The sequence below is a fragment of the Pelobates fuscus genome, chromosome 2 (genome assembly GCF_036172605.1).
Source record: "Pelobates fuscus isolate aPelFus1 chromosome 2, aPelFus1.pri, whole genome shotgun sequence".
NCBI lineage: Eukaryota > Metazoa > Chordata > Amphibia > Anura > Pelobatidae > Pelobates > Pelobates fuscus.
In genome coordinates this window covers 172,903,677-172,929,482 of record NC_086318.1, presented here as the reverse complement: position 1 = coordinate 172,929,482, position 25,806 = coordinate 172,903,677, and positions in this window count along the sequence as shown.

The following is a 25,806-nucleotide window of genomic DNA, read 5'->3' as shown; positions in this document are numbered from 1 at the left end:
TGCCTCCGCTACAATAAGTTGGCCTACAGATGGGGTTTCCCCACGAAACTCCTGATATGGCGCAACGAATCCCTCACAAAAATGGATGAACCAGACAAAGGAATGGATATACTCCGCACGTGGGGTTTCTTTCCAGAGACGGCCACGGCTACCACCTCTACCTCCCCGAGAAGAGTGACTTCGGAGTGGGCAAGAGTACAGAAACCAAAATTAATCTGGCACCTTACTGCGCCCCTGAGAAAGAGACTGGTTTCGGAGACATGGGTGACATCTGGGATAGCCTAAAACGGTCACTCCTTAAATCCTGTTAGAGACTAATGCTGAAATGCATCAATAACTATGTCGGAGAGATTTGATATTGGCCCATGTGTGAATAATGCTTGGGGGGACCTGTTCACCCGCACTTGCCATTTTAAACCCATCACTAGCGCAGAACAGACTAACATTAAAAAAATGATGACCTAGTAGATCCACAGGGCATTCCATACGGTTCCAAACAATAGGTTAGTGTACAAACTTGTTTAATCCAGATAACCTCCGACACCCAAGATCAGCAGAATAGTTTCCATCGAATCATATCACTAAAGACCTCCAGTATAGTGTTTGTTGCCCTCTAGATAAGGTTATACATATTGTGTCACTCGGCTAAAGAAATAAAAAATATAAATGGACTTAAAATGATATCTTCTTTTACCAAAACACTTCAGAAAATACAATTACTTGAATTCTAATGAGGGATTCCAAATTCTTGTTCATTTGGTATACAACAGGAATGTGAAGTTTGATAAGTGTAAAAGAGCCAGTAGGAGAAGCCAGGAATCAATACCATTAAATCAATTCCATAGGGCAGGCTTCCCCAAACTCCGGCCCTCCAGTTGTTGCTGAACTACAACTCCCATGATTCTATGAATGAAATAGATAGGCTGAGAATCAAGGGAGTTGTAGTTCAGCAACATCTGGAGGGCCGGAGTTTGAGGAAGCCTGCGTAGGGGTTAAATAGTAATACAAGTCCAGAGTCCATAGCCACTTATAGTATCATAAAGATCCAGCAGGTTTTGTAAAGGGTTAATCTGTGCATTAAAGTGGAGGTGTTAAGCCAGGAGATGTTAACAGGTAATCAGTAAGATAGAAGGGCAATCCAAACACACAAAACAAAAGTCCAAACCCAAAATTTGTAACTGTTTGTTAAAGCAGGTTTTGTAAAGGGTTAACCCAATACTCAATTCCAAAGTCTAAAGCCAAAGTTAGTTACCAACTAATCATGCAGAGTAGATAAGCTATGTTCAAGAAGCATGTCCATAATAAAAGCCAGAAGTTGAATCCAGAAGAGCAGAATAACATTTAAAGTAAAACACACATGTATTAATGTAAAGAAAAACACACATACCAATATCAGAATCTCACAGGTGGATAGGAGTAAATTAAGGGCAGAGTGCCCAAGACCTACTGTACCTATAAATAAGACTTCAAAGGTATACCCAAAAGTTGTGTAATATCTCTATAAGAAAGGTTGGCACCAGAAAATAAAGGTATGGAATCCACATTATGAGCTTGCCAGGACAAGCCATTGGATTTTTTCTGTCCACTAAAATAGTTGAATTAATGGAACAAACCATTATGGATGGAAAGCGCTTGGATCCTAATGCCCTTAAAGGTTGGATCCAACAGCCATTTGTCATTCAGTGAATGTCAACATCTCCAAAAGTATTGAGAGACATGAAGCAATTTTACTTAAAATTGAGATAAAATAAATAAGTCTTGCGACTGCAGAAGCCACAAAAGAAGCCAATGGCTTACTTTATGGAGACAGGTTCATTAAAGAACTCAGCACATTTGTTAGTGCTTTTACAACTCTTGACAAGGCTCAAACTAATATTAGGGGAAAAAAAATTCCAATGCCAGCAGAGGAAGTGGTCAACTGTCCAAACGAGCATCTTATTCATTCCGCACCAATGAAGGATCCTTCAATCAAAAATCTCAGATTCCTGAACAGAAGAACCGTGGTCCTTTGTGCCCAAGTAGCAGATATCCATAGTGGGCACGAGGATTGTGTGGTCAACCCATCTCTTGATACCAGGGCCGCCATCAGGGGGTGACAACCATAATGGTTGTCACGGGCCCGGCGGCCCTGGGGGGCCCGGCCGCCCGGGCCCCACGTGTAGCGGCGGAACTGTAGCGGTCACATCATTACTGTCAGAGTGGAGAGGCAAATTTATATCATGGTCAGGCCGAATAGCGGCAGTAAAAATCTCTATAATGCCAAAGTTACAATACCTATTCCATACTTTAAAAAACAAAGTACCTAGTTCTTTTTTTATGAATATTCAACAATCAATTAACAAGTTTATATGGCCCTTTCAGTTTTGCAGGTACCAATGCAAAAGGAGGGCATGGGCCTTCCAAATGTTCAGCAGTATTATAATAATGCAATTTTAAGCAGTTTTATCACAGTGAATTTAGATCAAGAAAGACCGCAGTGGGTTACTATAGAAGAGGAATGGTCAAATTTAAAGGTATAGAATAATTATATAAAACAGAATGAGGTTATGAGGTTATGAGTCCTGTCTCTTGTGATGTTAAACTAATGGCACTTAAGTTATACGGCTATAACCTAAAAGAACCTTAGGATTAAGTTTGTTCTTTTTGTTTTTGTTCTATCAATTTAGCATTCATAAGAACTAGCTGTCGTATGCCAACAATATCTTAACCTCAGGTACAAAGTCAATCAGGCAATCCCACCCCTTCCCTATTACTTCCCTATTTTATTTTTATTTTTTACCCTTTCCTATTTTTTTTATTGTTTTGTGTTTTTTTTTGTTTTTGTTTATTTATAGGTCTGATATCAAGTTCAGACCATTTGTTAATAAACTCTAGTAAGTTTGGAACAGATGTAATAATATTATAATTATGATTGAGACATGTATGAATTTTACTTTTTTCTGTTTTATTTTATTTTATTACAATTTGGACCCATGCCCCTGAACGATATGGGGACACATGTGGATTAATTGTCATTGATGTCGAAATTTGTTGTAGTCTGCACAGTTACTCCAATAAAAATTTAAATAAAAATGTTTAAAAAAGATTGGAGCTCTCAATCACTATGCGTTCAAGGCCACATAGCCATTTGCCTTCAAGGATGAGTATCTATGTATGAATAGCTAGGACAATAACTGATTATTATTACAAGCTAAGATAAAATCTGGTCATTCAAGATGGCACCACAACCATAAGGTTTAGATCATTTAAAGTTAAATGTACTTTTATTTTAATTTTTTTAAATTATGGTATGTATGGATTAATGAGTTGTAAGAGGAAAAATACAAAAAGAAATGTAATAGAATAAAACCGTATGAAAAGATGAAACTAAATGGTACTTGGAAACTGTATTTAAACCCCTAAGAAAATATTTTACATTCTATTTTTAGTTCTTGGTAATGGAAGGATACTCTGCATATTTGTACTGTTCATATATCAAGCTGTTGATTTTCAGGAATCCTGCCTCTTAAATCCTTAATTAATAACTTAATTGATTTTCACTGTGAATAGCAGTATGCAATTCCTAACAGCAGGGCCGGACTGGGGATACAAAGCAGCCCTGGAAAAAAAAATCTATGCCAGCCCCATAAGTCATTGCGCCATATATTGTCGCATGTAATATGTAAGGCTATGTCTTGCCACCCCAGATGATTGAGTAATATATATATATATATATATATATATATATATATATTGCTTTTTCTAATATAAAATATTGGTCCTTTCAGAGTAAAACATTTAATTATACAGTAAGCATACTCACATGCAGACACAGACAATCTCACTGACACACACAAGCTCATTGATACACAGCCTCATAGACAAACAATTTCACTAATATACATAAGCTCATTGACATAAAAACACAAGCTCACTCACTAGCAGGCAAACACACACATGCAAGCAAGCTCACTCACTAGCAGGCAAACACACACACACACAGCTTAATGTAGTGGTTCTGGTGTCTATAGCGTATCCCTGCAGGCTTTTGAATGTAAACACTGACTTTTCAGAGAAAAGGCAGTGTTTACATTGCTTAATAGTGACACCTCTAGTGACAGACGCTCAGACGGTCACTAGAGGCGCTTCCTGTGTCAGTGCGGATTGGCTGAGATCATCAAGCTTGATGATCTCAGTCATAGAGGCAGAGACCAGCACGACGTTGAAAAAAAAAGTGAGTAAAACACTATTTTTTAAAAACACACACAGACACCACGACTGACACACACAGACACACACACCATGATACAGACACACCGTGACACAGACACACACACATGACACAGACACACACACCATGACACAGACACACACACACACACACACACCATGACACAGATAGACAGACAGACAGACACACACACCATGACACAGACAGACACACACACCATGACACAGACACACACACACACCATGACACAGACAGACAGACACACACCATGACACAGACAGACACACACACCATTATACAGACACACCGTGACACAGACAGACACACACACACACCATGACACAGACAGACACACACACACACCATGACACAGACAGACACACAGCATGACAGACAGACAGACACACACGCCATGATACAGACACACCGTGACACAGACACACGACACAGACACACACACCATGACACAGACAGACACACACACATACCATGACACAGACAGACAGACACACACGCCATGATACAGACACACCGTGACACAGACACACACACCATGACACACACACACACACACACACCATGACACAGACAGACATACAGCATGACAGACAGACACACCATGACACAGACAGACACACACTCACACACCATGACACAGACACACACGCACACAGCATGATACAGACAGACACACACACACAGCATGACACACACACACACACTCAAGCACTCCCACTGACATACATACTTTTTGGTACCTGTGGGTGGGCAGGCAGATATGTGTGCTGGCATCCGCAGGGAGAATTTGAATGGCGGCCGCAGGGAGAAGTTGAATGGCGGCCGCAGGGGAAGCTCTTCTTGCGGCTGCTGGGGGAGCAGTCTGTTCTGTCTCTGCCCCCCCTCCCTCGCGCGCTAGAAAGAGACCGGGGCCGGAATATGACGTCATATTCCGGCCCCGGTCTCATTAAGCTGCGCGCGAGGGAGGGGGAGCAGAGACAGAACAGCCTGCTCCCCCAGCAGCCACAAGAAGAGCTTCCCCTGCGGCCGCCATTCAACTTCTCCCTGCGGCCGCAGGTCACCCCGGCCCCAGGTGCCGACGGCCCACCGGGAAATTTCCCGGTATCCCGGTGGGCCAGTCCGGCCCTGCCTAACAGTAGTTATTTAAAGCAAAATAGCTACTACTATCAGAAACTGGAAATGTGGAAATGAGCGTTAGTCAAAATTAAAATACACACAATATAGATAGATCTAGGGTATTAATGGCATATTTGTCATTAAAAATTATAGTAATGTATTCAGTTTGGATCACTTTCTGAGGACTATATGTGAAGAGTAATATTGGGATAAACTATGAAACTGTGAAAATTGCAGCAGTAAAAAGGCACCTTTAACCCCTTAAGGACACATGACATGTGTGACATGTCATGATTCCCTTTTATTCCAGAAGTTTGGTCCTTAAGGGGTAATAGCTTTTTTGTTTAATCTGTTTGTAAATGATCTTGAAGTTGACATTGGAAGTCATATGTCAGTGTTTGCAGATGTTACAAAACTAGGTAAGACAAACTTGCAGAAAAACTCTGATTGGATGACTCAAGACAAGGTGCTTAAGCAACTAAACAAAGCCCCAGGGCCTGATTCCCCCATGAGTACTTAAGTGTTGAAATATGTGAACCTCTGTTTTTTATTTTCCAGGATTCTTTTCTTTCAGGACTTGTACCGGAGGATTGGAGGAAGGCCAATGCAGTTCCTATATTCAAAAAGGCTTCAACATTTTTCACTAAAAATTATAAACCTGTGAGCTTAACTTGTGTGGCTGAAAAAGTAATTAAAGGGTTAAGGGATAGCTTTTTTTAATGTTTCATTTGTATTATAAGATGGAAATATAACCCATTGTCACAGGTACAATTTTTTTTTTGGCAAATTGCTAAACATGTAGTTACACATAGTACTGGTAGTCACATATAATACTGGCATCGATCAACAAATAATTTCTGAGCATACAATTGCACCCTTTGTGTTTCGCAGGTTGGGAAGCAGAGTATGTAAGGTGTGCCCGTCCACAGGGTGTTAGTTCTCGGGATGGGGGGGCACCAGGGGTGTGGCAGCTTTGGTAGTTATTGGCCGTGTAGTCTACCTGGGGGGTATCGGGGACCTTGCTGTAGCCGCAATTAGGTCACTAGGGATAGTTTTATGGGAAAAACATTGTTGTTGTTAGCAAAAATCAGCATGGTTTTATGAGGCATAGGTAACTTCACACTAGTTGAATTGCATTATATGAAGAAGTAAGAAGAAGTATAGATCACGGTGAATGTGATCTGCTTGAATTTTGCCAAGGCATTTAATACAGTTACACAAAATAGGTTAGTGTTCAAACTAAAAAATTGGTCTACATGAAAATTATTGTTCTTGGGTAGAACAATGGCTTAAAGATAGAGTACAGACAGTTTTTAATTAATGATAAATTTACAAGCTGTTCATAAGTGGTGTTCCTCAGTTTTATGGGACTGCTTCTCTTCAACATATGTATAAATGATCTTGAAATAGGCATTGAAATTCATGTGTCAGTGCTTGAAGGTGACACAAAACTGAAGAAAGGTTAAGAAGTAGAAATCTACAGAAAAAGGGGACTGCACTATCCCTAAAATAGGGATACCCTCTGCCAATAAATATGTGAGCAACTGAGCTTTATACCAAAACCACATCCAAAAACTATAAAACTTTTTGTACAACGATAACAACCAGCCAGTGAAAGTTAAAAATATAATTTATTGAACCTTGTACAAATAAAAGGTTATTCTTTATAGCAATGTTTGTAATTTCTGTTAATATCATTACGAAAAAGAGGAGAGACAACATCAGTATATATAAAATATATATAGATGATTTCATTCTTATCTGGAAAAGAGATGGTGATAGTTTGGAGAAATTTCGTCAAATACCGTAACTCAACCACTTGGGGTGTGAAACAACTACATACAACAAGACATCAGTAGAATTTTTAAACTTGGCTATATACGGAAAAAGAACTGAAAACAAATACTTTTTTCAAAGAGGTGGATGTTAACAGCTTCATCCTAAAGAAGAGCTGTCACTACCCACCATGGCAGAAAAACTTACATAATAATGAATTTAAGAGACTAAGGCACAACTGTACAGACAAAGTAATGTACTTAGAACAAGCAGAGATCATGAAACACAAATTCTTAGAAAAAGAATATAAAGAAGAGGAACTGATCACAATAATAAAGGAAATGGAAAATATGGACAGATCCGCTATATTAAAAACATAAATGGACCCCATTCAAACCACGGTGACTGGGGCAGAAGAGCGACAGTTTTACCCGGTTGCAGCAAGGAAGCGATCCTGGACGGAGGCACCCAGGGTACAGGGAGCTCCACTACAAATGGTGGATTCCTAGCCATGGGAAACCCGCACATCTTCAGGAACACCACGGGAAGTGGAGATATGGAAGACACGTACCGTCGGGCAATATCCTACTTTGACGCAAATCTCCAGCGGCAGTTACGTGAGGTTCTGCGCAGTACTAGGGTGGCACTTCGAACCGATCTCTGGAAGGAGGACCTCGACGAAATTCGACCCTTCCGGAGAGAGGACCTCCCGACCACCAACCAGCACTGATGGGAACTACTAGAGCTGCGGGTACCATTCCTGGGAAACCAGCCATTAGAGGAATGGGTAATAGAACTGGAGAGACTTTTCATGACCGAAGTGTGGTTGGATGAATCGTACCGGGCCTTGCAGTCTTAGCATTAGCATTATACATTTGGGGCCAAAAAAAAATAATATTCAGTGAAATAATTTTTAATGTGTTGGGTAACCACTTATAATTTCTGGGATGTGGACAAATTGGGAGACTGGGCAGTCATATGGCATTTTGGAATAAGGAACTCACAAGCCACTTATACATTAAATAGGGTTGAATCTGGGATAACATTAAATGACAATGATTTGAAAACAATTATAGAAAAAATAATAGGCAACAGTATGCAATGCCGGTCTGCTATTGCAAAACATAGTAAGGTGCTGTCATGCATTAAAGGCGTATTGATTCATGTGATCAATATATAAGTCTGACTCTTTTTAAGGGGGGAATCACAGCATAATATGGTGCATTACTATTCATGCATTGTAAATTTAGAAAAATTAAAATTAAAAAATGAAAACAATAATAATGCATTGTACTTTTTTTTATATAACTATAGTTTCAAAAAAGGGTTGAGTATTGAGTAAAGAAATTTGACCATCCAGTTTATGTGAAAATGTAGTGAACAACTTCACTAGAACAGTGAGGCCCATGATAGAGGGAGGGTGATGTAAAAGACCATCATTTTCAGCTAGAGCTCGGGGAGGACTTGTCCCTGTACACCTTGTTAATGGTGGTTGGTCTTACCTGTATGACATAATGAACCTGGATAGCAGAAGATGCATTGTTTTTCAATTTAAATGCCTAAACCAATAAATTTAGCTGTGCTTTTCAGTCTTAATATCCAGGACTAAGGAATAACAGAATCACAGTGCATGTTTTAGAATCTCAGGAACTGGTAACAAATGAAAAGAAAAAAGGATTTGTCATTTTTGTCCTATTTGGTCTGGGTGGGATGATTTTAACAAGAGAGTTTTTTTTAACAATTGAATGAATGGGCTCTGACTGTATTGGGTCATTTTATTTTTATGCTTTAAGCCATCTAGAGGTCATTGTGTACTCTGCCCATAAAAAAAATAATATATCCATAAAAAGGTAGGAGGACACATAGCTGTTCATATATTTTTGAATTGCAAAAATACTGGACTATAGACTTTTATAGACTTTGGCTCATATATTTTGACTCTTTCTGGATCATATATTGAATTGAATATTCAAGATATAGGTCTACAACCAATATTTCATGGTAGAGTATGTTGCATTGTTTTTTCCTATAAATTTGCATACAGGAAGGTAGGAAATTACCCATTTTGGCCTTTAGGTGGGTAGTGGCTAAACTGTTCAACCTGTGATGATGACACATTTGTGTGGCACACTCATGATAAAGACATTGGTGGTTTAACAAAAAGATAGATAAATCCCTATGCAGGGATAGTGGCTACTGCCTTATACCTGAGGATTGGAGGGATATTATACATATTAAGGTTGGCTACGTTAAAGTTAGGATTGTGAGTGCGAAGAAGGAGCAGAAAACAGCTACTAAAAAGTATTTTTTTGAAGAATAAAGAAAGTTACCTTGTTAAACAAATAGTTTATAAAATAGAATGTTGTGTGTGTGTGTGTGTGTGTATATATATATATATATATAAATAATTACAACGTGGGATTTCACCAGGGCAAAATCATACCTACATACTAAAAGAAAGGGTGAGTACCATTCTGTATGTATATATGTGTGTGTATATATATATATATATATATATATATATATATAGAGAGAGAGAGAGAGAGAGATATGTGTGTGTGTATATATATATATATTTATATATATATATATATATATATATATATATAGAGAGAGAGAGAGAGAGAGAGAGATATGTGTGTGTGTATATATATATATATATATATATATATATATATATATATATATATATATATATATATATATATAAAATGCCAAAATACCAGAGTATTGCAGTATGAAATTATACTTTTTTTATTGGACTAACATAATAATTCAAAGACAAGCTTTCAAAAGTTTTCCTCTCTTCTTCAGGTCTGAAGCAATACTGATCAATCTGAGTTTAACACTTAAAACAACTGATGTTAGAGTAGGGGAGGGAGGGGGGTGTATTTATAAATAATATATGCACTCACCTAAATATGCATACATTACATTGTGCTGCTGGGGTCAATTCATACAACATACAATGTATGCATGATTAGGCCAGTGCAGCCCCTCTCCCTGTCACAGGTGCCTCATTCAAGGGACTTATTTAACCTTGAGCTGCAGAGAGTTCCAGGAGGAAGCTTTTCCCAAATAAGTGGATTAATCTCATAAGAGCCGGCATTAGGTTGCTAGAGTAGGACCTGCCAAGAATGTGGTTTATTGATGTTGTGGCAGGCTTATGCAATATTTGATCATATACATGTCCTTATGAAAGTTTGTTTTTAAACGGAAAAGTTGACAGACAGTGCAATAAAAACTACATTTTAACATAAAGCAAGCCCTCTGAGTGCTGACCATCTTTGGAAGTTTGTGTATATAAAGCAGACAACAGGTAACATGGTTAAGAACATATTGCCTAGCAAGCATTTGGAGATTGAAGACATTGGCGACATTGAATATAGGGCATTAATGAACACTAGGCCAACTGCTGTTCATCATCAGAGTATACAATATCTCATTACACAATAAGATATTTCAGAAGTCACAAAGGTGACCCATCAAGCCATCAATGTTGGCTGGAGATACAAAACCGGTAGTTAGTGGAGGTAAAAACTCACCATGGGGTCCAGGTCTTGGTACTACTGTCTGTGCAACCTTGCAAGGCTGTCATCAGTGATTCCATTGGTGTAAATCTCTCCCACCCGATCAACCCATTGCTGGAAGGTTGGCGCATCCATCTGTTTCCAGAGGAGCTGGTGATTTTAAGTAACGTCAATACTTTGAGGCTAGCTTATAAAAATATCTATAGATATGAGTATCTATTGGTAAAACGTCTTTCCAACTAAATGTGCTACAAAATCAACGCCTCAAAAGACATTATATTTGAGAAACATTCTTATCATTGTCCATTAAGCAGAATTGTGCCATTCTTTTCACTTTGTTGCTTTTTACAGAATTTATTCATGAGTATGTAAGCATGCATGTGTTCGTATTAAAGACCAGTTAAACATATCAAAGTATTAATCTTCTGAAAATTATATAATGGTCTAATAAAAGTGATAAACCCTGTAGGGGCACATGTACCAATACATAACAGATACTAATATGCTAATATAAATAAATGCTAATATAAAAATAAGCATTTATGTTACAACAACCTTCTTGCTTTCACATTAGTCATTATGAGATTAAAAGCCTAAACAAGCCTTTCCTAACAAGTTATAACTTTTTTTTTAAGACAACAGTTATATAGTCCTAACAATTACTTATTGTATTTTTTTGCTGTGGAATATATACATATATACAAACAAACTAGGTCTGTGGAACTTGTATAATGATAATAAAAATTAAAGTAATAGATGCTTCCTTCATTACTACTAGAAGTAATTCAGCTCCCCCAATTGATTTGTGAGGCATCATTAACAATAAGTTGAAGTAAAGAACAAGTGCCCTTCAGGTAATCATGTTTATCATTCCATCGATCTGTATTAATTCAATGAAAATCCACTATAAGTAGGCTTCTGAGCTATAGAACATATGCGTGTAACTAAGTTTCTTATTTTTTATATTTTCCTTAATACTTGCAAAAACAGAATATTCAAGGATATAATTTTTCAGTAGGGTAAAAGCTGCTTGATCCAAGGATAAATCTGACTGCGATTTTGGGGTCAAGAAGGATTTTTTTCCTAGCTTGTTGCAAAATTGGAAGTGCTTCAAACTGGGTTTTTTTTTTTCCTTCTTTTGGATCAACAGCAAAAAATAAATGTGATGAAGGCTGAACTCGATGGATGCAAGTCTCTTTTCAGCTATGTAAACATATTCACCATATTTACCTGCAATATTATTCTGATTATTTGTTTTTGTATTTTAAACACTTACTGACTGGGCTTTAACTCTCTCTCACTGTGCTTCTCTACTCACTCTGGCTTCTATTTTTCCTTTCAATTTGTTATCTTGTGTAAAACTGCATTGCACACGTTTGATTCTCCTAGAACGAATTTCAGTTAAAAAATGGTATTCCTCTGAATCTAGAAATAAGGAGAACAGTAGACTCAGGTAATGTTTTTCATAACAATCACAATTTGGACAAATATGATCTCTGAATTCCAAAACTCTGAATGGCACATTGGAAGACTGGACTAATGAATGAATTGTGAGATAACTGAAATTGTAGCTATTTTTGCATGTCAACAGTTATAGGCATTATTTTGTGTTGTTTTTGTTTTGGTTGTTTAAATTTCCTTCCTGGATTTTTTTGGGTGCCAAAATTCAGCCAAGTCAAACAGTGGCATGAACTAAATTCTACCAACTCAAACCTCTGAAAAATTCTGCTTAAGTAATTTAGAAGAACCAAAATCTTTGGCCCTGCACTAGTCTACTCAAGAGCCCCAGCATGCTTTGCATATAATAGCACAATTCATGGTCTCACACAGTGGAGCTTCTAACACCACTATTTCACTCCATTGTTAGCCATAGCTCCTGATTTTATTGTTAAAAAGAAGATGTTATTGGATAAGACAAGGCATATTGGATGGAAGAACCTAGAAGAGAAGTAATGAATATATGATCCCTACATCTCATTACCTTCAATCAGTGTTACCAATGGAATAACATTCTTTGAGCACTTATCTAGTACTTACTTTGAATTAGATCCAAATCATATCACATGCATGACTATATGCAAGCAAAACAAATTGTTAACACTGAATGTGTGATGCACATGCAGGAATATAATAGCATTTAACTGCCAATGTAAATCAAAATCAGTATTTGAAAGTGCAATGCAACATAATCAATGAAAGATTATAAAAAAACAGCAATTATCAAAGTCTGTCCTTCCATATACCTTTGTTTTGTATTTTTCTATAATGGAAGATATTTAAATATTTAAAATATGTATAAATTACATTTTATTTTTATTGGAAGTCATTTAATCTCTTAACTACCAATGTGCATTAATACAAAGCATGATATTTCAGCTTTACAGTTTTTTCTAAATACTAGAGAAAAAAATTATAGTAGAAAAATAAATGTATATGTTTCAAAAAAAATCAGCATCAGTTCATACAGCAATCATTCAGATGGAAATTAATTTTAAGTAAGTCACGGTGAAATGTTTGCAGGTATATTTGTCGTAAGAAAAAGAAAAAGGGTAACACCTTTTAATAAAGACTATTTAAAAAAAAAAAGAAATGTTTGCAGGTATAAAATTAGGAATTTAAAGGCAAAATAGCTTGTGAAAAATAACGTGCACGGTTTGACTTAAGATAATCCTTAATCAGTTTAATAAGACTTCAAATTAACATTTCATTTAATTAGTGAGTTGAGTGGGGAAATATGAAAGTATATGTATTTACAAACAATCCTGCTCTTGAAAGGTTCTTCTACTGATAAATAAAAGAGAATAGAGGGGTACAGAATGATAAAGTAGCACTTAACAATACAGTGTCGGTATACTTTTGTTACCAAATGACTTTCCTGTAGATCATTAGGAACATTGTCCAAAAGCCATAGAGTAGCTTTAATAGTTTTCTCTACCTCAATACAAATGTAAAATAACATTCACCTAGGTTCCAGTCCTAGTAAAATAATTTGCTGGAGCTTGAGTCCCACTTTGAATACATTTGAACTGGAATCATTTGTAAGAACTGGACAGGTTCATTACTCAGCCAGCAGTTGGCAAAACTCACAATTTTTCAGTTGTATCTTTCACTTTTTACATTAGTTATAATGGGAACTACCCATATCTTTGTGCATGATATGTTTTTCCTGTATTCAGAGAAGCACTGTTTTGATGGTTTTCCTGGACTTAGGAAGATGTTGGCTACATTGTGTCAAAAATGATTTTATTAAATACCGAGGTGGTGGTTTCCAGATTTTAACAAGAACAATCTCACTTTAACTTGACTAACTTATTGTGTAATAAAAATACCTGTTTAACAGATTGAGCTGCTCTGCTGCTGACATGAAAGGCAGCCATTTAATAAAAAATCATTTGAGAACATTGTCACTCATTTCAATGCTAAGCTCTGCTTTACAGCGGATGACATAAAAACACAGAATTAAAAATTTACTTAGATCTAATTTTTGTTGTTTTTGACAGATAGCAAGCTAGTTATGGAAAAAGTATCAGTGGTGATTTTGGATTATATTGAAATGTAAAACAACCTACTACTATAAAACAAATGTGAATACTAGGCCTTCTACATCTACAGAATTTAACTGAAGGGTCTTTCAGAGCTCAGGCGTCATTTCTTATATGAAAAAGAGGACAAAATACAACGATAGGAAACAGTGTGCAGCATTTATTTTTACCTTTTCAAGGAAGGTTTTGTTGCTAAATGATTGTAATTTGTATATGTCATGTACACTTTAAAATTTATTGATGACCTTTGATTCTTTTTTGGTTCTTTCCTCTGTTTTTCTTTAATCAAATCCTAATGTACAGCAGGGAACAAATCTATGTATGTAAATCAGTACTGTACAAGAAATGCAATTGAATGCAACTGTATAGTTGCCTAGTGCATGCAAGGGGAAGATACATAGGCAATGAGCAATGAAAGTGTTATTCAGCAAAACATCTAGTGCACAGTGTAAAAGATTGCTTTGATCATGTAGCACATGCTTCAAAAAGAACAACGTATAAACTGCACAAATAGTGTGATTCATCAATGCCTTTCCAAAGCCCCCAAACCAATCCATCCACATTGTTTCTCCCTGTGGATACTACAGAGAAAAATTGTGTTATAACTGTCCTTTTAGCCGCAACATGTCGAACCAGCATTTTTTAAATAAACATTATTGGGTGCTATGAAAAAAGGGAAAAATCATATCCTTTGAATATATTTACATTTAAAGACTGCTGTTCATGGTACTTGAGAAATGCTTAGCACTGCAAAATATCTTAAATACCACCTACTACATCAGCATGAATGTCATTATTTCTGAATTAAATGTAGTATGAAAAATGTTAGCAAACACTAATTTAGGATATGTTGTTATGTGTTTTGAAATCTCAGATGTAAAACAAATAAAACATTACTTTACTTATTTATTGTTGAACATATTATATCTCTTCGATACTCAAAGGGTTAAACCGAGGTATATCTATCCTCAGTTAAAGGAATTAATGAGATTTTATATGTGCCTTGGTTATACATGAGCTTTATTATTGAATCAATAGTAGTGCCCGTCTATTACCTGTATTCTATACACAACATTTTTCGTTATTATCTTTTTTCACATTCAGAATGAATGATCAACTGTATAATGAGATCTTAGCCAATGGGGAGCAATTATTTTTTATCACAATTAACTACATAGAAAGAAACATGCAACACATTTCCTCTTACCTCTGTAAACAGCCCTTAGCAGTGTTATTTGGTTTTCTATTTCAACACAGTAGAATGCTTTTCTTTTAGAGCTTGTAGTGCTATTATTTCTCAGATGTGCTAAAAAACAAACAAAAATAACAATAAAAAGAAATTCCGCGTTAACCCTTCGGGAAAATAACTATTTGTGTTTTTCATTTTGCCATTCTTTCAATTTCTTTTTCAACAATAGTGGTGTATACACGCACATACTATTTTATATATTTTTTATATATAGTAACGTAGAAAAATAATATAAAAAAAAATAAAAAAGGATATGCACAATTTCTCCATGATAAGTTAAACAGATAAATATATAATATTAAAAAGATGCTAGTATTTGTCCACATTTTAGAAATACTTACTGCTTACTGATTATTTAGAAGTGAGCATTAAAAATTGTAGTTCTAGCTAGTTACAAGAGAATGGCATTTCCACTGTTGGTATCTAATCAGATACATTGGCATAGAAAATTCTCTGAAAGGATTCAAACACTCGCATAGAGAAATATTGAATGGTATATTTGTAGGTAGACTAAGCAACTTACATATGTAAATTGGATATATTTATGCTAGAAATCCTATGCCTGACCAAGACAGGCATAGACCTGATGGTTCTATATAACTGACACTACTATTTATGGGCTTGGTGCTACTTGTTAAAGTTTATTTTACTACTTTCTACTTTTAGCAAGTAGTAGTCAGACAATTTCACAGGTAGCAACAGGGAGTAACTGGTAGCCACTACAAAAAAGCCAGTTGCTAACAACTCCCATTATTTCCAACCATGTTGTTACTTTTACCCACTACGCTGAAGCCTCCAAATTGAAAGAAGAGTGAAAGAATACAGTATAAAACACTAATGATAAAATGGAATACAGTTAACATTTTAAAAACTTTTTCGAAATGCTTCAATTAATACAGACCACAAAATCCCCAAAAAAGTCAAGCGCTAATCTCTGACAAACATTCTGGTATGCTTTTTTTCAGTACATTCTCACACACACAAGGGCTTTGGTAAATCTTAATTCGATTCTGCATAAAAGCATTATTTATTTATTTTTTGCATTATCTGCATTACTTTAAAGGGACACTATAGGCACCCAGGCCACTTACCCTCATTGAAGTGGTCTGGGTGCAGTGTCCCTGTCACCTTAACCCTGCATTTGAAAACATTACATTTTATAGAAACTGCAGTGTTTACATTTGCAGGGTTAATACGACCACTAGAGGTGCTATATGATGTTTAATTCTGTTAAACGATGCTGGACGTCCTCACACTGTACATGAGGACATCTTCAAATACCCTATAGGGTAAGGCCTAATGCTTGCAATGGATGCAGAAATCGAGACAGTGTTGAGGGACCTTGGCGCTGAAATAAAGCGAATGTTTAAAAGGTTTATTTACCCTTTAACTACCATGGGGATGCGAGGGAGGGGGCAGAGGGATACTTTAGTGTTAGAAATACAGCTCTGTGTTCCTTACACCACAGTGTACCTTTAAATTTCAACAGGTTCAGTGCAAATACATATAAGTAGTACTCAAACACAAATTCATATGAAGCATTGCAAAGTAAGTGATTCTTTATAACCTCAAATACATTCTATCCATCACTTTTTCTGTAAACCCTAGAATAATAATAAAAAAAAAGTAAGGCGTGGATTTGCATAATTATACATTTTTAGGTATACCTGAATACCTGTCTACAGAAAGAATGAAGCCTAATTTACATTGCGAACAAAAAGATTTGAAATGTTTAATTGCTCTATTCTATTAGTTAGTATAAAGCTTTTATATTTCCCACCCTTTTGTACTTTCCTTTTACCATATTAACATGTAGCAATTAAGTCAATTGAACTCAGACAGACATCTTTTAAAAATAAAAACAGAGCATCTGTTATGAGGTTTTTAGATAGATGATACTTTAATCATAAAAGAATACATTACACATAAAATGATAGGTTGTAAGATGTAGTGAATAGCTATTTTATAGTTAAAGAAAATATGTGCATGGAATTTAGGAACATGGAAATGTGTTTTTTAAATGTTGGAGTCTTGCTTGCTAGTCTATAAAAAACATAATTTTAGCTTATTGTGTCTTATTGTCATAAAAGCTCTGTCTGGATGATGTATGAATACAGGGATGGCTTTCTCATTAGGCAGAGTAGGCACCTGCCTACAAGCGCATGTCCTCAAGGGGGTGCCTGTTTTCAGCACTTATAATGTGTCTTTTTGGAGCTTTAGTGGGCTGGCTGTAAGAGAAGTACCTGGAGCCTTGGCCTGAGTCCTTTGTAGACTCATCCTTCTAGTCTTGAAAGCAGAGCTTCATTAACAGTTATGGAGGTTGTAAAGCTGAGTGCTGTCCCAGTTCCCCCAGAATCTGTGTGTTTGGTTGGACAGAAAGTGGAAGGGATAATTTCCAATAATTGTCACTATTTATTGATGTGCCACTATTTATTGATGTGCCACATGACTGCCCTGTGTATCCATGCTTAGTTCCATTAGCAAGCCAAGATTTGATTTTCTAGAGATAAGCTGCAATTGGAAATTGTTATTGCTTTTCCCATTTAAGTTATTGTAGTTAATGTGATGATTGACCCTACCATGTTAATTTTCAGATTCTGAAATTATTTTGCAACAGTAACTGGCCTCCAACACACAGATTTCATGATAGTAAAAAACACAATTTCTGCTTACACTCATGCTCTCATTTGACCATTTAAATGAAATTATATAACAAAGCCCAGAACAATTTGAAAACATTAAGTAATGAACAGAACCAAACGCCCTAAATCAATGCACAAAGTTGATGTAAAAGATCTCTTTTACATGGAACCCCCCAGCTCACACTTGTTCTCTGGGGCATCTATCGTTAAGTCTTTGGTTTGAAGCTCAGCTTATCTGACAAAAACGGGCTGGTAATAAAGAGTAATGGATTCACCCCAAACATTGGTAAGAATATTCCCAATAAAGAGCTTTTAGCTTATTTCTATTCATTACAAAATGATTTGCAACACAATTATATTACATGTAACCTTTATTTTGAACAATATTGAAAAAAATATACATTAAAAACATGTTATGATAAATACAGGCAAAAATGCAATTCAATTACCTGGAAATATTAAGGTATTAATCACATAACCCATACAGGGGCGTATTAGCCGCGAGGCAAACAAGGCATTTGCCTTGGGCGGCATTTTCCAGGGGGCGGCAAAAAAAGCCGCCCCCAAATGCCCAGGGCAAATGTCTTGTTAGCCTTGCGGCTAACAGACATGCCGGTGGTCGGGCGGCGCTGGCGGCGCTGGCAGGCAGGCGGCCGGCGAGGGAGCACTTCCCCTGAGCTGTCTGCTCAGCTCCCTCGCCAGCCGCAGAGTGAGGCTGGGAGGCGGAGCCGGAATATGACGTCATATTCCGGCTCCCAGCCTCACTCTGAGGCGCGCGAGGGAGCTGAGCAGACAGCTCAGGGGAAGTGCTCCCTCACCGGCCGCCTGCCTGCCAGCGCCGCCAGCGCCGCCAGCGCCGCCAGCGCCGCCCGACCGCCCAGCAGCCACTGGACCACCAGGGAGGAAGAGACACCCACCCCCAGCATTCCCAAAGGTAAGGAGGCTGGGGGGGGGGGGTGTTAAATTTTAAAAAAAAGTGTTAAAAATAAATGAAAAAAAAAACGTGTTAATAATAAATAAAAAATTGTAAATGTGTTAAAAATAAATACAAAAAAATGTGTTAAAAATAAATAAAAAAAAACGTGTTAATAATAAATTTAAAAAAAATGTGTTAAAAATAAATTTTAAAAAAATGTGTTAAAAATAAATTAAAAAAATGTGTTAATGTGGGTGGGTGAGTGTGTGTCTGTGTCTGTTAGTGTTTGTGTATGTTAGTGTCTGTGTCTGTTAGTGTGTTTCTGTGTCTGTTAGTGTGTGTGTGTGTGTGTGTGTGTGCCTGTTAGTGTCTGTGTCTGTTAGTGTGTGTGTCTGTTAGTGTTTGTGTGTGTGTGTGTGTCTGACTGTGTGTGTCTGTTAGTGTGTGTGTCTGTTAGTGTGTGTGTCTGTTAGTGTGTGTGTTTGCCTGTGAGTGTGTGTGTATGTTAGTAAGTGTGTGTGTCTGCTAGTTTGTGTCTGCTAGTGAGTGTGTGTCTGTTAGTGTGTGTCTGTTAGTGAGTGTGTTTGTCTGTTACTGAGTGTGAGTGTGTCTGTTAGTGTGTGTGTTTCTGTTAGCAAGTGTGTGTTTCTGTTAGCTAGTGTATGCGTATCTGTCAATGAATGTGTGTGTGTGTATTTAGAATGCGGGGCGGGGGGAAAGGTTGGGTGGGGGTGGCGCGGGGGGGAAAGAGGGGGCGCCTGAGTTTTGTCCTGCCTAGGGCAGCACAAAACCAGGATACACCACTGAACCCATAACAGATTTAGAGTTAAAACAATAAAATCTATTTCCCATAAGTGTGACATCATTGTTTTTTTTTTTTTTAATGAATGCATGACAAACATCTATATGTAAAATGTTTAATATGTACTAAAGATATAACTAAATAAAGTGTTGGTTCCATAGTCAATGTTCTGTGTGTTGCAAAACTGTAAAAATGTTGCTGACCTTGATTTAAGTCTTATGGTTTAAACTTGTTTTTACATTCTACATTTTTATGTTATTAATGTATCTGCTTTGATTAAAGCAAATATTGCATGTTTTCCCTGGAAATTGTAACCTTACTGTTCCTTTAGGAAAAAAATTATCTATTTTTATCATAAGGGGATTTCTTATGAACTTTACTGCCAGATGCATGCAAGCATGATGCATATCAAACAGTGTACTTGAGAATGGCTCCAAGACACAAACATTATTCTATTTTTCATAAGTAGATATTTTGGTAGAAAATGTAGCATCATGAGCATATGACATATAAGTAGTGTTGCATTTTCAATCTGACAGCATATTTTCATTTCACCATAATGTGTGCCTTTTGTGCCTTATGATAACTATGTAAATCTCTACCCCTATAAATATTAAGGTGTTTAAATCACTGGTATATTCAGAAGATAAAGGTCATCACTAAAAGCAAAGTCTAAGGTTGTTTCCTCAATCTTTATTGGATCTCCCCCTCTGCTAAATATGAAGTCCAATAAATGCAACAGAAGTAATTTAGCTTGCAATAATGCTTAAAAAAATGCCTGACAATTCAATGTAAACACAAAGCCACTACCTGAAAATTCTTACAATAAACAAAAAGTGGAGCACTGTACAGAAATATTGGTAAATGTACAACAATAGACATTTGGCAAACAGAACAACAACAAAAAACAAGAGAATGGAATAATAGTGTAGTATCATTTGAATACAAATGATGACCAGTGGTGAATGTGGATGACACTCACAAAGTTAGAGCCAATAGTATCATCTGGCTCAAGGGTGCAGCGCAGAAGGATAATCAGGGAATATCACAAACCCTCCTCTAGAAGAAGGTTTGTGATATTCCTTGATTATCCTTCTGTGCTGCACCATTGAGCCAAGTGATACTATTGACTCTAATTGTGTGAGTGTCATCCATATTCACACCATCTAGAAGAGGGTTTAGGATATTCCCTGATTATAAGTCTGTGCAGCAAAATGTGTTAGTTTAATTTACTTTACTTTGTTTTATTGTTCTTACTCTTGTTATTTAATCCACCATGCAAGGTGGTTCAGTATTTTAAAACCATATAAACAAGTCAATTTTGCATGTAATTATTAACTGGATATATAGTCAACAATGTATAAATGTGCACTTAACCAAAAATATGAAAAAAGACTGGTATTTAAAATTCAGAGCCCTTAGGCTAAACCTCTGACTAATAAATGCAATCTTTAACAAGGGAACCCCCTGAATTCCAGGCTTTATTAGTGGTTGCCAATATAGGGAGAAAAGATAAAGATAAAGATTTCTTACATAAATTAATAGTCCAGAGTACTGTACTATTACAAGAAAGATAGGGAGATAATACAATGTCTACTTGTGGAGCTTATCTGAGGCAGGTATCTCCAATATGTGGAGGCAATCTAGAGATTCATAGTTAGGAACTGGTATAGTCAAGCACATACTCATTAACTGCAGCCATAAATTTCAATAATTAGGATAGACAGGACGAGATAGGCTAGATTAAAGTCTCAATACTAAGAGCCTCCTGCAGCACTACAGTCTTGGATACTTAGAGTAGACAGTAAATCATAGGTTAAGATAAAGACTCTCTCCCTCTTAAGCTTACTAATTAGTCAGAGAAATGAAAAAGAAAAAAAAGTTAAAAAAAAGTACTTATCCATTAAACCATGCTTGAAATTAGCATGGTAAATTACACCATCGTAAGTAAGTGTATGGTGCCCTGTGAAAAGTCAAAAAATCCCGACACGTTTTTCGGTGCACAGTGTGTGCAACTTCGTCATGTTTTTTGACTTTTCACAGGGCACCTTACACTTACTCATGATGGTGTAATTTACCATGCTATTTTCAAGCATGGTTTAATGGATTAGCACTTTTTTCTTCTTTTTCCTCTCTTTCATTTCTCTGACTAAATGCCGTTTTGGCCAATCAGGACCTCCTCATAGAGATGCATTTAATCAATGCATCTCTATGAGGAAAATTTAGTGTCTCCATGCAAAGCGTGGGGACACTGAATGTCAGGGAGCACTTACCCAGGAAGCTCCTCCAGTGGCCATCTAAGGAGTGGCCACTTGGAGGTGTCCCTAGAAGCAATGTAAACACTGCCTTTTCTCGGAAAAGGCAGTGTTTGCATGAAAAAAAGCCTGAAGGGAGCTATTATACTCACCAGAACAACTACATTAAGCTCTAGTTTTCTGGTGACTATAGCGTCCCTTTAATAAATATATATAGATTTTTTTACTGCTTCTCCTTTTTTCCATCTATTGGTTACTTTTTCTTATCAGATCTGTGAACCGAAAGGCATGAAAATTAGTCTACCACTGCAACATACTTAATATTTATATTTTATAGTACATTGATTGGCTCGGTTTCCATTATGGCTCGTCCAAATAGTTTTTCCTGAAATGTCTGAATTGAGGAAATTATTCTGAACCAAAACACCACATTGACGAATTCTGAATCACCTAAAACAAATTTCTTTCCCAGATGAATCAAGTTTTTTTTTCACCATGCACAATTCTGGGCCGGCTCCCACACACTAAACTCATATCATCAGGTAATGCAGCATTTGTGGAGAAAAGTACTGCATATTGAGGGATAGAAGATCAGCTTAAAGAGGAAAACACTTTTTTAAGTAAAAAAATACAGATTAATAGCAAATTTTCATTGTCAAACAAAATGTCAAAACTAACTATAATCCAACATTTGTTGTTGCTCAGATGATCCATTTAAAACTGTTGTCTGAAATGTGTTATGGTAGTACCATTCATATTACGCTAAAAATAAATCAACCACAATGGAGTTGTCACGTTTACATAGATTGAGATGGAGCTCAACTGCAGATTTCCTTGGATTTAGTTGAAGATTTAGATTTATAGAGAATAATGTAGGAACTGGCAATACAATATAGGAAATACGGGTACTGTATCTTTAATTATTCGGTTGAAGGAGAAAATAGGTACTGTATCTTTAAATACTTCAATATTGGCAAGCGGCTTCCTTATTGCAATCAAGTATAGTTGCTTTTGCAAGAAATAAGTTAATTGAATGAAGCTATAATGAAGTTTAAACCAACAGTGAATTGAATGAGGAATTAAGCTAGCAGGATGCGTTATCAGCTGGAGCCTGGAAAGTTAGAGAGCAGGTTACAGCAAATTTGATTTGAGGACTTGAGAGCAGACCAAAGGATGAGTGCTCAGGAGTCTTTGAGAGAAAAAGTTTGTATAACAGATGAAACGATTAACTTAGCTTCCTGAGGCTGAAGTTTGGTTCCAGAGATCCCCTCCAGGAAGGTTCTTTGGGAGACAGGACGAGAGGAGTCAGATACAAGCCGTGGTCGAGGAGAGGAGAAGGCGGTTAGATGAGTTTCAGTCCGATTCGGTACACAGGTAAGTTGCAGAGAGAGATTTTCAGCCGGTTAAGTTCCGCGGTACGCCGTTCATTAATCCAGCGTCTTGTGTCTGGCACGGTCGCATTATGTAGCGTGATGAGACCGCGTCAGAGAGGGGGTGTGGCTAAGCTGCGTCAACCCGGAAGAGACAGGAATTACTGGTAACGGGCATGACAGGAGTTCACATTTCCATAAAAACATTATTCTGAACTACACCAGGGAACACCACAATACATCAATTTACATTGTGAGTTGGCTTGTTACAGCAATTATCCTTATAGTAGCGAAACAGTACTATTCTTCCACCTCTCAGCCAAAAATAAATAACTTAAATTATTTTCAAAATAAGTTTTATATTTATTTCTTCCTCCCGTAAATTGCTGGGGTAAAAGATCACTTTTAAATTAATTTCTTGAATACTAAAGCAATGTTAAAGCTAAAGTTAAAATAAGCATTTAATGAAAATAACATTTTTATGAAATGCTTATAAAGACTGTGTATGAATTTCACTGAAATTCCTACCATGTCAAAAAAATAACATAAGGCAAAGTACACTTAATAAAGCTTGACATAAAGGCCACTGATGTCTGGGGAGAAAAAGGATCTGTCTATGCAGGATCTGTGGCCCTGTGTGATCCTCCTCAGACATCACCGCTGTACTCTTGTGCATGCACAAAAGTCCCACACTGCCGTTGGCTCCTGGATGGTGAAAACCACATGCTGGCGAGAATATTGCAGAAGAAGATGCACAATGCAAGCGTAGTAATAACCACCTGGTGTCTTTGCAAAATATTCAAAGACCCCAAAAGTCACTTTTATAGTCACTTATAGTCAAATACTTTTGTTTTCATCTGTTCAGTGCAAAATATGCATTGTATCATTATATTAGTTTATTTTGGAAGCAATAATGTATTTATAGCACCAAATCATTTAGGGTGTGAGTGATCCATTTATTATGGCTGGTTTTAATAATTAAAGGAACACTATAGGGTCAGAAACACAAACATGTATTCCTCTCCCTATAGTGTTAAAACCACCATCTACACCTGCTGCACTATTCCTTTCCCTCCTAAATATAGTAAAAAATATTACTTTCATTAAAGTCTGCAGCTGCTGGCTGTGCCCCTGGTCTGCCTGCTAGGCTGACCTCATCAGACATTTTGTTCTGAGCCAATCATAATGTTTTTCCATAAAATTGCCTGAGACTGTCAAGTTGGCAGATCATGGGCAGAGCCAGCACAAGTGAAACACATCCCTGGCCAATCAGCATCTCCTCATCAATTGAATTGAATCAAAGCATCTTTATGAGGGTAGCTCGGTGTCTCCATGCAGAGGGAGGAGACACTGAATGGCAGTGCTGCACACCGTGCAGCACTGCCCCAGGAAGCACCTGTAGTAGCCATCTGAGGAGGGGCCAGTGGAGTTATCACTAGGTTGTAATGTAAACACTGCATTTTTCTACTGCAAAAAGCCTGAAGGGAATGATTCTACTAACCAGAACAAATTCAATAAGCTGCAGTTTTTCTGGTGACTATAGTGTCGCTTTAATTCATGCCACTTAAGTGATATTTCATTTTTTTCTTTTTAATAAATTAGCAAATTTTGAAAACCTGTTCTTGCTTTGTCATTATGGGGTATTGAGTATAGGTTGATGTAAAAAAAAAAAACAATGAAGTAAATTGTAGCAAAAGGCTGCAACATAAAAAAATTACAAATGAAGCAGTCTGAATACTTTATAAATGCACTACAAATATCAATTTAATTTTACTGCTTCTTCATTTTTGTCCCTCTACTGGTAACTTCTCACTTGATCTGTGATTAAAATCAAAAATGTTCCACACGTTTTTTTATCAATCATATTCTTTTCTGACAACACTGACAGAACTCTGAATCATTGAACATGCAAAACAGTTTCATCCATTCATAATTGTGTTTGTTTGGTCATTTGTTCCTATAGCTTTTCAAAGTTTAGAATTTCAGACAAATCACCAAAATTCGGCCAAATTGCAATTTATTTGAAACTAATGTACAAGTCTACAATGCAATGCAATAGTGTAGTACAGACTACAGTATTTTAATATTCCTCCACTTGGACAAAATAAATTGTTTATTGAAAGCACAGTAATTAACAAAAGCAAATTAGTTTTTGATGTTCTTTAGTTGAAGCCAAAGCCTAAAACAACTGCAGACATTCGGTTTCATACAGCCACTGCATTTGAAATGTTGTAAAACATCTAATTGCTCAATAGTAGCTTTATGTTCATATATTTTTTTTTATAATTTATTTTTTTAAGAACACGCAGAGGAAATGGTAAGCAGTATGTAATTGAATAGAAACTTGCTTATTTTTTTGTTTTGTTTTTTACCAATAAAA